Below are 12208 nucleotides of genomic sequence, written 5' to 3' on the forward strand. Positions count from 1 at the left end.
GGATCTGACCTTTCTAAGCAATATTATAACTTACATGAGATGGCTCAGCACCCTGTCACGCTGAGACTTACAGCTCTCATCAAACTTCCTAAGGTTTCTGTTAGTCCACTCCTCCAGTTTGTCGAGGTCATTCTGGAGGATGGCTCTCCCTTCTGGAGTGTCAACCTCTCCACTCATCTTGGTGTTGTTAGCAAACTTCATCAGGGTGCTCTTGATCCCAACACCCAGGTCACTTAGGAACATGTTAAACAGCATTGGTCCCAACATTGATCCCTGGTGGACCCTACTTGCGACCAGTTGCCAGTTTGAGGAGGAACTATTTACTATCGCTTTGTGGGTACGGTCTGTCAGCCAGTTCCCCACCCGACATAGACCACTTGTCAAGGCTGTTAAGAGTCAGTTTCTCCAAGAAGAGGCTGTGGGGGACCGTATCAAAAGCCTTGGAGAAGTCCAGGTACACGATGTCCACCACTCACCCTACATCAGCTGAGCAGGTTACTTTGTTGTAGAAGGCCATCAGGTTTACCAGGCACGATTTGCCCCTGGTAAATCCATGTTAGGTTTTCCCAATCACATGTTGCAATTGACTTGGGACTGTCCCCAGGAGGACTTGCTCCATGACTTTCCAAGGGATGCAAGTGAGACTGGTTAGTCTGTAATTACCTTGGTCCTCCTTTGAACCCTTCTTGTAGATGGGGTAACATTAGCCTTCCTCCAGTCTTCAGGGACATCTCCCAGTGTCCATGATTTTTCAAAGATTATGGAGAGTGGCTTTGCAACGACATGAGCCAGGTCTCTCAGAACCCTCAGGTGGATGGCATCTGGACATGAGGATTGCCACTGTATTTTTTGCTATGTATTTAGAATAGATATGTTTTAAATGAAAGAAAATATTTTTTTCTGGTTATATTGTGATCCAACAAGGCTGCTGACTTTTTCTTTGTGTATTTTAGAGATGTTAGAAGGACAGAGACCAGCCAGTTCTTTCCCTCTGGGTGGGTGGTTTCTACCACCTATTACCTGCTGGGGGCAGTTTCTCTCCCTACCCGTTCACCAGGGGTGTCACTGGTGCCCAGCAACCCCTCTCTCCAGTGGGGCTGGGCGGTGCCCACCCACACACACCCTCACGCACTCTCACACACCCCCAAGCACCCACACGCACCCTCACGCACCCACACGCCTGCACACCCACCCACAAGCACCCACACCCACCCTCACGCACCCACATGCACCCACAAACTCTCACGCACCCACACGCCCCCACGCCGGCGCACCCACACCCACCCACGCCCACCCTCACGCACCCACACGCCCGCACACCCACCCACACGCCCGCACACCCACCCTCACGCACCCACACGCCCGCACACCCACCCTCACGCACCCACACCCACCCTCACGCACCCTCACGCACTCTCACACACCCCCAAGCACCCACACCCACCCTCACGCACCCACACGCCCGCACACCCACCCACACGCCCGCACACCCACCCTCACGCACCCACGCCCACCCTCACGCACCCACACCCACCCTCACGCACCCTCACGCACTCTCACACACCCCCAAGCACCCACACCCACCCTCACGCACCCACACGCCCGCACACCCACCCACACGCCCGCACACCCACCCTCACGCACCCACGCCCACCCTCACGCACCCACACGCCCGCACACCCACCCACACGCCCGCACACCCACCCTCACGCACCCACGCCCACCCTCACGCACCCACACGCCCGCACACCCACCCTCACGCCCCCACCCGCACCCACCGGCCGGGCCGCGCGGCCTCTGAGCGCCCCCTGCTGGCCGCGCGCCGCACGGCCCCGCGAGCGCTCCGTCCCTCCCGCGGAGAACAGGGGAGAATTCCGGCAGGGAAAAACAGTCTCTTCTTGGCTTTGCAAGGAGTGGACACACACCTGGATACATTAGTGGCAAAACCGCGGAAAATTTACATCACCGGAGTGGGGAGGGGGGGGAAACCACAACCCAGGTTTAGAAAAGAAAATCAAGTAAAAATAATGTTTTAGTGACAGCGTTTTGAGATGTTCCATATTCCTGTAGGCAGGATAACAGCTTCTCTGTCTGTTCATTTCCAGAGCAGCAGCTTTAGGGGTTTGGTTTTGACAGCGAAAGAGAGAACAGGGGCACAGGGCAGCCCAGGCAGGGAGCAGAGGCCGAGATGCTGCTCTGATAACCCACAGCTCCAGAGAACTGCAGTGACTGCATCCTGGGCTCCCTAAGACCAACTTCTGAAAATCAGCAGTACCACCAATAGATCACTGGTAAGAATATATTTTTTCATGTCCTGAAGAATATATAAAAAAATAATCGTCTTCTTCTTTACACGTTTTCTAGCGTTCTTTCATTGTCTAAACAAAGTTTAATGAGAGACATTTATATTCAGGTTACCACTGGAACCTACACATTGGCTTCAAGCTCATGGTCATTTCTGCCCATCTGTATGCAATTGCCAACTAGGAAATACCACTGACTGAGTTTTTAATTAGGAAATTCTATATTGGGAAATCTTCCCACTCTAAGCTCAACTATTTTCATGCTACTGCATGTTTCATTACCAAAACTGTTTCAGCTACTGTTCTCTCCACAACGTCCATAGCAGAAAACAGTCTAAAAGATCAACATAATCATTACATCAAAAAGTGATTTCACCATTACAGGCTGCCTTAGCAGACATAATCTTCATAAATGAGATTATAATTAAGCCTTTTACTCAGTCCAAGCAATGTCATATTTCTGACATTCACAAAGGCTTTCATTTAAAAAATGCCCTATACAAATGATATATCAGCCTCACAGTAGGGGTCAAATCTGGAAATCATTAATGTTAATTAAAATGTTGCTATGGAACCAGGCTTTTACCTTAAAAATACTTATGTTACCTTTTCAGCAACTCCCTGGCTACACAGTGTTACAGCACATGCTACTGCAGCCTTGGTTAAAGGATCTGGGCTTGGGCTCAAGCCTCAGCCCCTTACCAGACAAATGTAAACAACTGATATTATCACTAAAAAGTGCAAGAACTCCATTATAAATAATATTATCTGTCCTTGGAGAAATGTCATTCTCCCCTTTACACATAACGCTGACGTGTATGTAACATTAAACTATATGTAGGGGCATTAGCAAGTTGATGTGTTCAAAACCCAGAGCTGGTGTTACTGTGGTGTGTGGCAAACAAACACGTGTCGTTTTCTCCTTCCTAAGGAAACACAGATCTCAAGCTCTGCATTCCCATGCGCCTACACAGGTCACAAGGAAATAGGCATGAGGTGGAGGATGTCTGAAAACTAGAACAAATAGCCTAAACGAATTGATTCTTTCAAAATGGCTAAAAATGGTTGAAGAGCAACAGAAATGTTGGTGAGAATTCATAACACCCTGACGATTTTAGAAAGGCAGCATTCAAGGACGTTTGTACAGGATTGTGCTTTGACTTCCTTATCCTTCCAGCTTCCATAAAAATGCAAAAAACCTTTCATTGCAATGTTCTTTATTTCATATTAGGTAAAAAATGCAGCAAAAATAGTGACAGAGAGCAAAAGCAGAAATGGAGGAACTAAATTTAAATATTTATGAGCCGGTATGTTTGAAACTAACTGAAGTGCCTGAATAAACAATGGTGCTGGTGCCAATGTAAATTTGTACCACCAGAAACTTCACAAGCAGAACTAGTAAGAGAATGCATAATGAAAGGGTCTGACTATGATCCAACCTATACCAATATGTTCATTAGGCAGAGCATTCCAAGCATCAAACTAGCTGTTTCTTAGTGTGAGGACCAAGACCCATGACCCATGCAAGACCCCCTTATCATTTCTTCCTCTGCAGAAATGGCATTACTGAAGATACTTTTAGCTGTATTTTTTTCAATCAAAGATTAGGTAATCCAGACTGTCCCTCAATACCAAACAGTATTGCTTATATTCTAAAAAAATAGATAAAATAATTAAAAAAAGAGAGAGAGACAAAAGGTTTTTCTATTTTTTCCCTCTAATGCTGTGTTCCATACATACTCAATTTTAATTACATGCAATATTGCTAAAGAGCAACTGTAAAACTGTCCATTTTACTTCTGAAAACATTTCAGAAGTTCTCTAATCACTTTCTCCCCACATTCAGCCTCTCAGTACTTCAGTAGAATCTAGAGTTTTTATCCCTTTCCCAGTAAGAAGGAGAACTAAAATCACTGTCATCTTTGCTACCAAGTCAGAAAGAAATTATTTCAAAGTCCTGGTACTATTGTAGAAGAGCAAGAAGGGTAGTGTGAAGGACCAGTAAAGAAGTGTAAAATTCTACTGAGAGGACATATTGTAGGCTACAGCTCTTCTGACAGCTTTGTGCGTTTACTCTATTTGAATTATCAAGTCACCCTACACAGAGTTTGCAAAGGAGAAAAATGAGATAATTTAAATTTAAATGTACCTTTATTTCTTGAAGTCTTTAACAACACAATCCATCATGCTGAGAAAAATAAACAAATCTATTTTAGAAGTTCAAGAAATAATGAAAGATCTTAAAAAACATAAAGCTGAAATACAGAAAGAAAAACTGAAAAGAAATAATTATTTATAAACATTTTTTTCAATTCCACATAATTTTTATATATTTTCTTGAATCCTCAGTATTGTCATGCATATGTTGTCTCAAAGAGCCCTATTATACATCACAATGCAAGAATGGATTCACCCAATTTGCAGTGTGTGCAGGAAACAGCTGTTCCATCAGAAGAAATAACGGAGAGGTTCTAAAAATGTATCTCCTTCTCATTAACTGTAAGTCTTGCAAAGCACCAATATATAAATTTACTATTTGTATTTCTCTGTATAGTTACACATATACGTATATATAGAGAGAATGTAGGTATTTATGTAACAGCTTTGGCTCTGCATCTCTGGGAGGCATAGGTCATTGCTTGTGACTTCTGTGATGAGCAACTCATCACTGAACACTTCAGAGGCAGGAGAAGGCCTTCCTGTGCACTTAAAATGCAGCCTTCATTGAAGGTCAAATCTCAAATGGTGCTACAGACCCCTTATGACCCCCACCCACAAGTCCTCTGGTAACATATAGATGGTACATCCTAAATGAGGCAGCACCCAGTTCTGAGTGTGCGATTCCTGCCTTTCAGAGCCACCAGCAAAGATTGTTTTCCCTTAGAAGCTAACAATCCAGCTTGTTCTTGCTTTCTTTCTTTATTGAAGCTTTTGATAAATAAAGGACATTCCTGGTGTTGGATTTCCAAAACGAATATTTAATACCCTGAGGGCAGAAACATTTTCTTCAAATAAAGAATAATTTCTGTATTTTATTCTTTTAATTTGTTTTAAATATGAAAGATCTTGTGTGTGTATCCAAAGAAGTTATTTCTGACTTTCCGTTGCTAACAGGATAGTAGCAATGACATCTTGGTATATAATTTCAAATACCTGTAGTATTATTGACAATAAGTAAATTAAAAATTAAAGTTTTACTGCTTAATTAACAATAAATTATTTTACTGTACAGGACAGTGTATAATACACAGATTTTCCAATAAGGATGTGTTATCATGCGTATGCCTTAAATTTTTAATAACACACTAAGTGTTATTTACTTCTAGATTATTTTACAGCCAAATAAATACAGAAATTGAGGTGTGAGGTTTTTTTAAGGAGTAAAATATAACAGTTGGAAAGCATTCCTTAAAGAGATATTTCTTTTGAAGCTTTGAGTGACTGAGCAGCTTGAGAGAAATACAGTCTGCCCATGAATACTCTGGGAATTGAAGGGGGGCTATAATTGCTAGCTAAGATACCTGCTGCAAATTAGTTAAGCATCCAGTGATTAAAAGCTCTTTGAGGTCTACATATAAGTGCTTGGTATGAGTATTGCTCCTCCAAGTTACACAGCCTTGGTATATTCGTGATAACCCTTTACCACAGAGATTTTCACTTTACTAAACCTGGAGACAAATCAATTGAGAACTTTCAAGGTCTGACATATAGTTTAGAAATACACCAGACCTCTGCCTAGTATCTCGGTAAAAACATTTTCTTGTGACAACACTATTACGATCTTCTGGCCATTCTACAATTTTAGCAGCAAAGATGACCCTGTGCCTTTTCTGCGAGAGCCTCAAGAAAATAAATCAGAAAGCTTTTTCCTGACTTATCAATGTGCCTTACTAGAAGAAAACACTAAACTCTCTAATAACCTAAATAGCAATATTTAGAGTAGATAGCATATATATTTTCAGAAACAAACTGTTATTACTGTGCAGCTAATGGTAGACGTAAACCATAGCAACAATTTCAGCAGGAGATAAAAGCTACATGCAATTTGTTTAAAGGCTTTTTTTCTTTGTGCATAGAAAAGCATGGTTTCAATTTCTGTCCTTCTCAAGTCAGATGCTGCTCTGGGACCCCAGATAGGAGAACTTGGCAAGTTCATAGAATTGAATACAGCAATTTGTCTGTGCAGCAGTTGCAGGCAAGAATGAGGTTTTAAGGCCCAGAAATACTGTATCAGCTTGAATAAGGAGAAGTTATTTCACGTTCTTGGTGCCACAAGCAATTTAAAATCTAGTGTGGATTTACTGGGATGAGAAGGTTTTCACTGCTTAAGGGCTTTACATGCTGGTGAACTAGGAAAGGTAACCACAAACAGTATCTGCTGTTTACATATTTACATTTTTTTAGCTTATATAGCAACAAAGAGACATGAAAAAGCCTCCAGTATTATAATTATAAAAGTGTACTTTATCCCTCTTTCTATACATGCTTTTAGGTTCTCATTCCCTACACAATGAAAGGAGGAAGCTCACATTGAGACATAAACCTCTTGAACCCCTTCTCACATTTGCAGAACTGCAGACATTTGGGAAGATGCTGTTCCTGTGTTCTTTTCCCCACCTCATACACACATGCACACAAAAATCCCATCTATGTCTTCACTTAGCCTCAGATAAGGAACAGCTATGCTATATGAGTGAAAAGCAGAGCTGCCCATCCTCGTCCTGCAACTTTCCTCAATATCTGAAGATGTCCTAAGAGATCAGATGGACCCAGAACAAAATAGGGAGTGAAGCAACTCAGCAACACCATAGCGTGACCTCTTTTTAATCCTATAATGGATACTTTTTCATCTAGTCCAATTACAAATTGAATCCTTTCCAGTAGGTTGTTTCCTTATGAATTTAGTTCACAAACTCCCTTAGCGGGGGTAAGTTCCCTATCATAAGGCTGAAGTTTACCACCTTACCCTCTGCTGCCTGTGGCTCTCCTTTCAGTGCTAATGTTACAGTTTTTGGCATAACACTGTCTTGAACAACTGTGTCCAACATTTAAATTTAGCTTTCCCTGTGCTTTCAGACTGACAGCCCATTCATCTTAGCCTTTAAAATTTCCTTTTCCTCATATTAAAACTAAAGGGGAGTGCAACATCTTCAGAGTTTTTGTAATGCAGTTTTACAGCCAGTTTCCTCTGCCTAAAGCAGCCGAAAACCATCAAGATCAAGTGCGCCAGAACAAAGCACTTGCTAGAAATAGAGCAAACCCTTTTTGCCTGCAATATTCCTTTTGTCTCCACAATAAAGCATTGTTTTCTCCACTCACTATCTGCGTTTGTACAGTTTTTGGACACTTCATTTGGATTAATCTGTAGTATAAGCTGAAGAGCTTATTTTTCTTAGATAATTTATTGCAGTATCAGTTACTGTTCAGTAAATACTCATAAGCAATGAAGCTAATAAATATTTGCTTCAGTCATTGTCAGAATTTTAACTGATCACTGTCACAGAGCAATTTCAAACACACAATGTAACACCTTGTTCCAATTGTTTCATGTCAGATTTCCTTCTTCAGCCCTCCTACGCTCCTCTTCCATTCAGTTATTTACTGGTAGAGTCAATCCCATGCATTTTCTACAGTCTTTTGAAAGAACTTTAACAAAACAGAAAAATCACTGCAGCCTGAATTCAGATTATTTCAGAAATCTTACTGTATTCCCAGTGTCCCTTTATTCTATCACAAAAAGTGATAGAGCTTTTCTGGAGCTCTGGACCAATGCCAACTATATAAAAACAAAACAAGCCCCTAATGTTTTTTTTCTGTAATTTACTCATACTTACCTTTCCTAAAAAAAACCTGAGAACATTTTTTAAAAACTGGTTTTCCTCTTAAGAAGAAAGAATAAAAATGTATGCTTCTCCCCATTTATTCCACATTAATAGTCAGCTGCTTCCACCTGAATTTCAGAGTGAATTAATTGTTTCATGTGTTTCAGGTGCCTGTCAATAATTCTCAGCTATATGAGAGTGACTTCACCCTTGTGAATGCCACATAGCTTTTCCCTATAGGGAACCCTAGACAAGAACTTAAACTCACTGGAACAATTTTTTCAACTCTGTCCTCCCACATTAGAGGAGAAAGACTGAGGGGTCACTTGTTATTGCTGCCAGTGCTGCTCTGAGAGCCTGCTGAAGCAGGTGTACCACAGTGTCTTCTGCCCTGCCCAAACTTCGTTCAGGAAACACACAGCTGCACAAGATTTGGAAAGGCCTGATTCCCCATGTTCCCAGCTACAGCTATTATGTGTAATACTGAAAGTGTAATTTTATTAGTGTAGATCTCCAGTAAATGCAGAAAACCATGCAGGCATATATGCAACTAAAATTATTCCATTATATATTTTGTACTGTGATAATGCAAAAAAAGATCTCAACTCTTTTTCAAACTCTTTTCCAACGTGCAGTGTGGGAACTATATATACAAAATAATCCTTTTGTAATGAAAAACATTATTTAATGCCTTCTTTCTGCAACAGATGTGTAGCTTTCCTTTCCACCAATCCTGGGAAATCTGTTAAGTACAAAACACAAGCATTTTCTTAACTCTGATGCTAAGTGTAATTTATAACTGTATGGTTCACTAATAGCACTCTAGTCCTCTGCATTACCAGTGCAGCGTCAGATTTGATAGGGTCTAGGCAACGGGATCCAAAAGAAGCTAGTTACAATTCTGTCATAGTGCCAGATGTAAATATAAGTCTCTCTAATTACCTATGTTGGAAATATAGACAGATCAAGTGGCTTTATGGTAATGTAAAGCCTAGAAATGGAAACTGTTTAGAAATCTGAGTATAATGTATGTCTTTGTGCCTTCATTTATTTTAGGAAAGTCAAAGGAATAAAGAATAAATTTCCTGGAGGAAAATTAGATGTTATGAAGTCTTTAGAATGAATTGATTTTCCATTGTTTTGAAAAATATTAGGAAAACACACTATGTAGAAATATTCCTGGAAAAAATATATATTTCAAATATTTAAATATAATGCTTCCTGCTGAAGGGATACATATAGGTTATATTGCTCTTGAGGACATTTTTATGATTTCGGGCAAGTTCCAGTACAGAGAGAAATTAAATACAATGAACGATGGTTTTATGTACAGACTGTAATTATGAATATATAAATGTACACGTATGTGAGCATGTACCCATTACAATATTAACAATATTACAATATACTACCTGAATTCTGAAAACAAAAGGCCTTCTACCCAATCATAATTTCACTGCACATCTACAAGTGTTTTGAGCCACAAACTTCAAATAGTTGTCATATTACCGTAAGGTTTTTATATGTGTTTATCAGTCTGGAAGAATTTGTGTTGTTACAGAATCACAGAATCATAGAATGGTTAAGGTTGGAAGGGACCTTAAAGATCATCAGATTCCAACCTCCCTGCTATGAGCATGGACACCTCACACTAGACCAGGCTGCACATCCAACCTTGAACACCTCCAGGGAGGGGGCTTCCACAACTTTCCCGGGCAACCTATTCCAGTGCCTTCCTACCCACATGGTGTAGAAATTCTTCCTGATTTCTAACCTAAGTCTACCTTCTTTCAGTTTAAAACCATTACCCTTTGTCCTATCACTACCCTCTATGATGAAAAGCCCCTCCCCAGCTTTCCTGTAGCCCCTTCAGGTACTGGAAGATGCTATAAGGTCTCCCCGGAACCTTCTCCTCTCCCGGCTGAACAACCCCAACTCCCTCAGCCTGTTTTCACAGGAGAGGTGCTCCAGCCCTTTGATCATCTTCATGGCCCTTCTCTGGACCCTGTCCAACAGTTCCATGTCTTTGCTGAGGGCTCCAGGGCTGCACGCAGTACTCCAGTTGAAGCCTCATGGGAGCTGGAGGAGGCATTCAGAAGGCACCTTAGCCTCTCCAACAGTCCCGAGCTGTGTTCAACTTATCCTTCCCATTCTCCCAATACATCCACTCAAGATTTTAATTTGTTTGGTGGCAACAATCAGGCATTGCCACTCTCCCAGCTGTTAGCACTGACTAATGGTTAGCACAACCAACGGAGCAGGGTGAGCAGGGTGTGCATGGCATTGTCCTACTGAAGCAACCAGGCCTGTCACTGGCCTCCATCTCAATGGCCTTTGCAGCCAGGAGTTCAAAATGGACTAAAACACTGCAACATACAGTTGCCATCTGCATGTTATTGTAAGTGTCATGGCTCCTTTCGCTTTTGTCTGACATGTTAGACACGAGGTAAATTGTGTCTGATTTACGCTTAAGGAAAAAGACAGACTGGGGCTGTTTGGACCTGACAATTCATGTAGGAAAAGTCATTCAATGCTTGTGTCAGTAAGCGTGCCATTAACTCAATTGAATCTGGGACTGTTTGTGAGGCAATTTCATCAGGAAAACTTCAGTGTACTCTTGAGGATTGACATCACGATTGAAAATAGTTGTGAAAAGCTTAATCTACAGCAACAGCAGGTGATTTTCATAACTGTTTCTATGACAGGAAAAAGTAAATATTATTTTGTCAGTGCCTAGTTTCACCTTTTACTGTTTTATTTTCATGTAATTAAATCTGAATCAAATTTCTCTAATGAAGTTGATGAATCTTAATTCCCTTTCTTATCTGAAACACTATTGTCTTCAAATAGTTATTAAAAACATTTTGCATAAGTCACATTATACAACAATGCTGCTTACCATGGATGCTTTCGTGTGTAACAACATGAAACTAAGCCATAAAAAGTGCTTGTTTGCAGGTTTATATTAAGCACATATAATCCCCCTTAAAGAAAGTACAGCAAAAATATTTGTCTCTACAAATCTTCTTTATTATTTTCTCAATTGTTTCCGCTTTCTTTCCACAGACTCAGTAATCTAGCTTGTATCCTACACTTTTTTATTTTGGCTGGTTTATCAGTCTTTCGACTATCTGCTCTTAAAGAAATTTATATAGGATAGAAAATACTTGGGTTTTCAGGCACATAAGCACTCCTTATGTTTGAGGAAAAACAGTCTATCAAAAGATTTATTTGCTATTTCCAATTCTGCCAATTGGTCTGGCAGTAGACATTATATTTTTCTCCAAACTTTGCCTTACTTTTCTCTTTAAATCATGACAACTATAACGCTAATATCTAATATGTCTCCATTAGAATATCCAAAATACTATTATTTAAAATGAGATTATATGCTAGAAAAAACATCACCAAAACTATTGTTTTAAACAATCCAAAAAATTAAATCAGTTATCATCTAGCAACTAGGCAGATAAATCAATGATATCAGTACTGCATAGTCTTCTGCATGACTATATCTTAACTTACTTTTCAAGAAATGTCTTAACTGAATTTTTAGGCTAAATCCAGAAATAGTCACCTCAATGAAATTTCCAGTTTCTATTAAATTGCAGTTGATCCTTGTAAATTGTGGTATAAATCTTTACCCCATTTCCATTACTCTAGTTCTTGAATTCACATTGTGCTTCTGGCACAATATGCTGCTCCATGCTCCATGGCTTTGTGCCATCAGCAAACTTCAGGTTGTTTTCTGTATTGTGATTGTAATATGTCGTTATCATGTCTTATATATATATTTGTAACTACTTCCAATGCACCAGTCACACTTCCAGCAAGTGCCACTTGTAAACAGAAAAGGTCCATTTAAACAGATGGCAAGTGCCACATCTAAACAGATAAGGTGACTAAATTCCAGACTCCTTTCCTGTTGTTGTCTTGAAATAGCTGTTTAATAAAAGAGAATTGTTTCAATACTTGGAAAGTGGTAAAATTCACCATACAACTGTGTCATCTGCAACGTGACCAAGTTTGAGACTGTTACCCACAAATCCTTTGAGGTCAAGAAAGTTTTCCAAAGAAATTTGT

The sequence above is a fragment of the Apus apus genome, chromosome 2 (genome assembly GCF_020740795.1).
Source record: "Apus apus isolate bApuApu2 chromosome 2, bApuApu2.pri.cur, whole genome shotgun sequence".
Classification (NCBI taxonomy): domain Eukaryota; kingdom Metazoa; phylum Chordata; class Aves; order Apodiformes; family Apodidae; genus Apus; species Apus apus.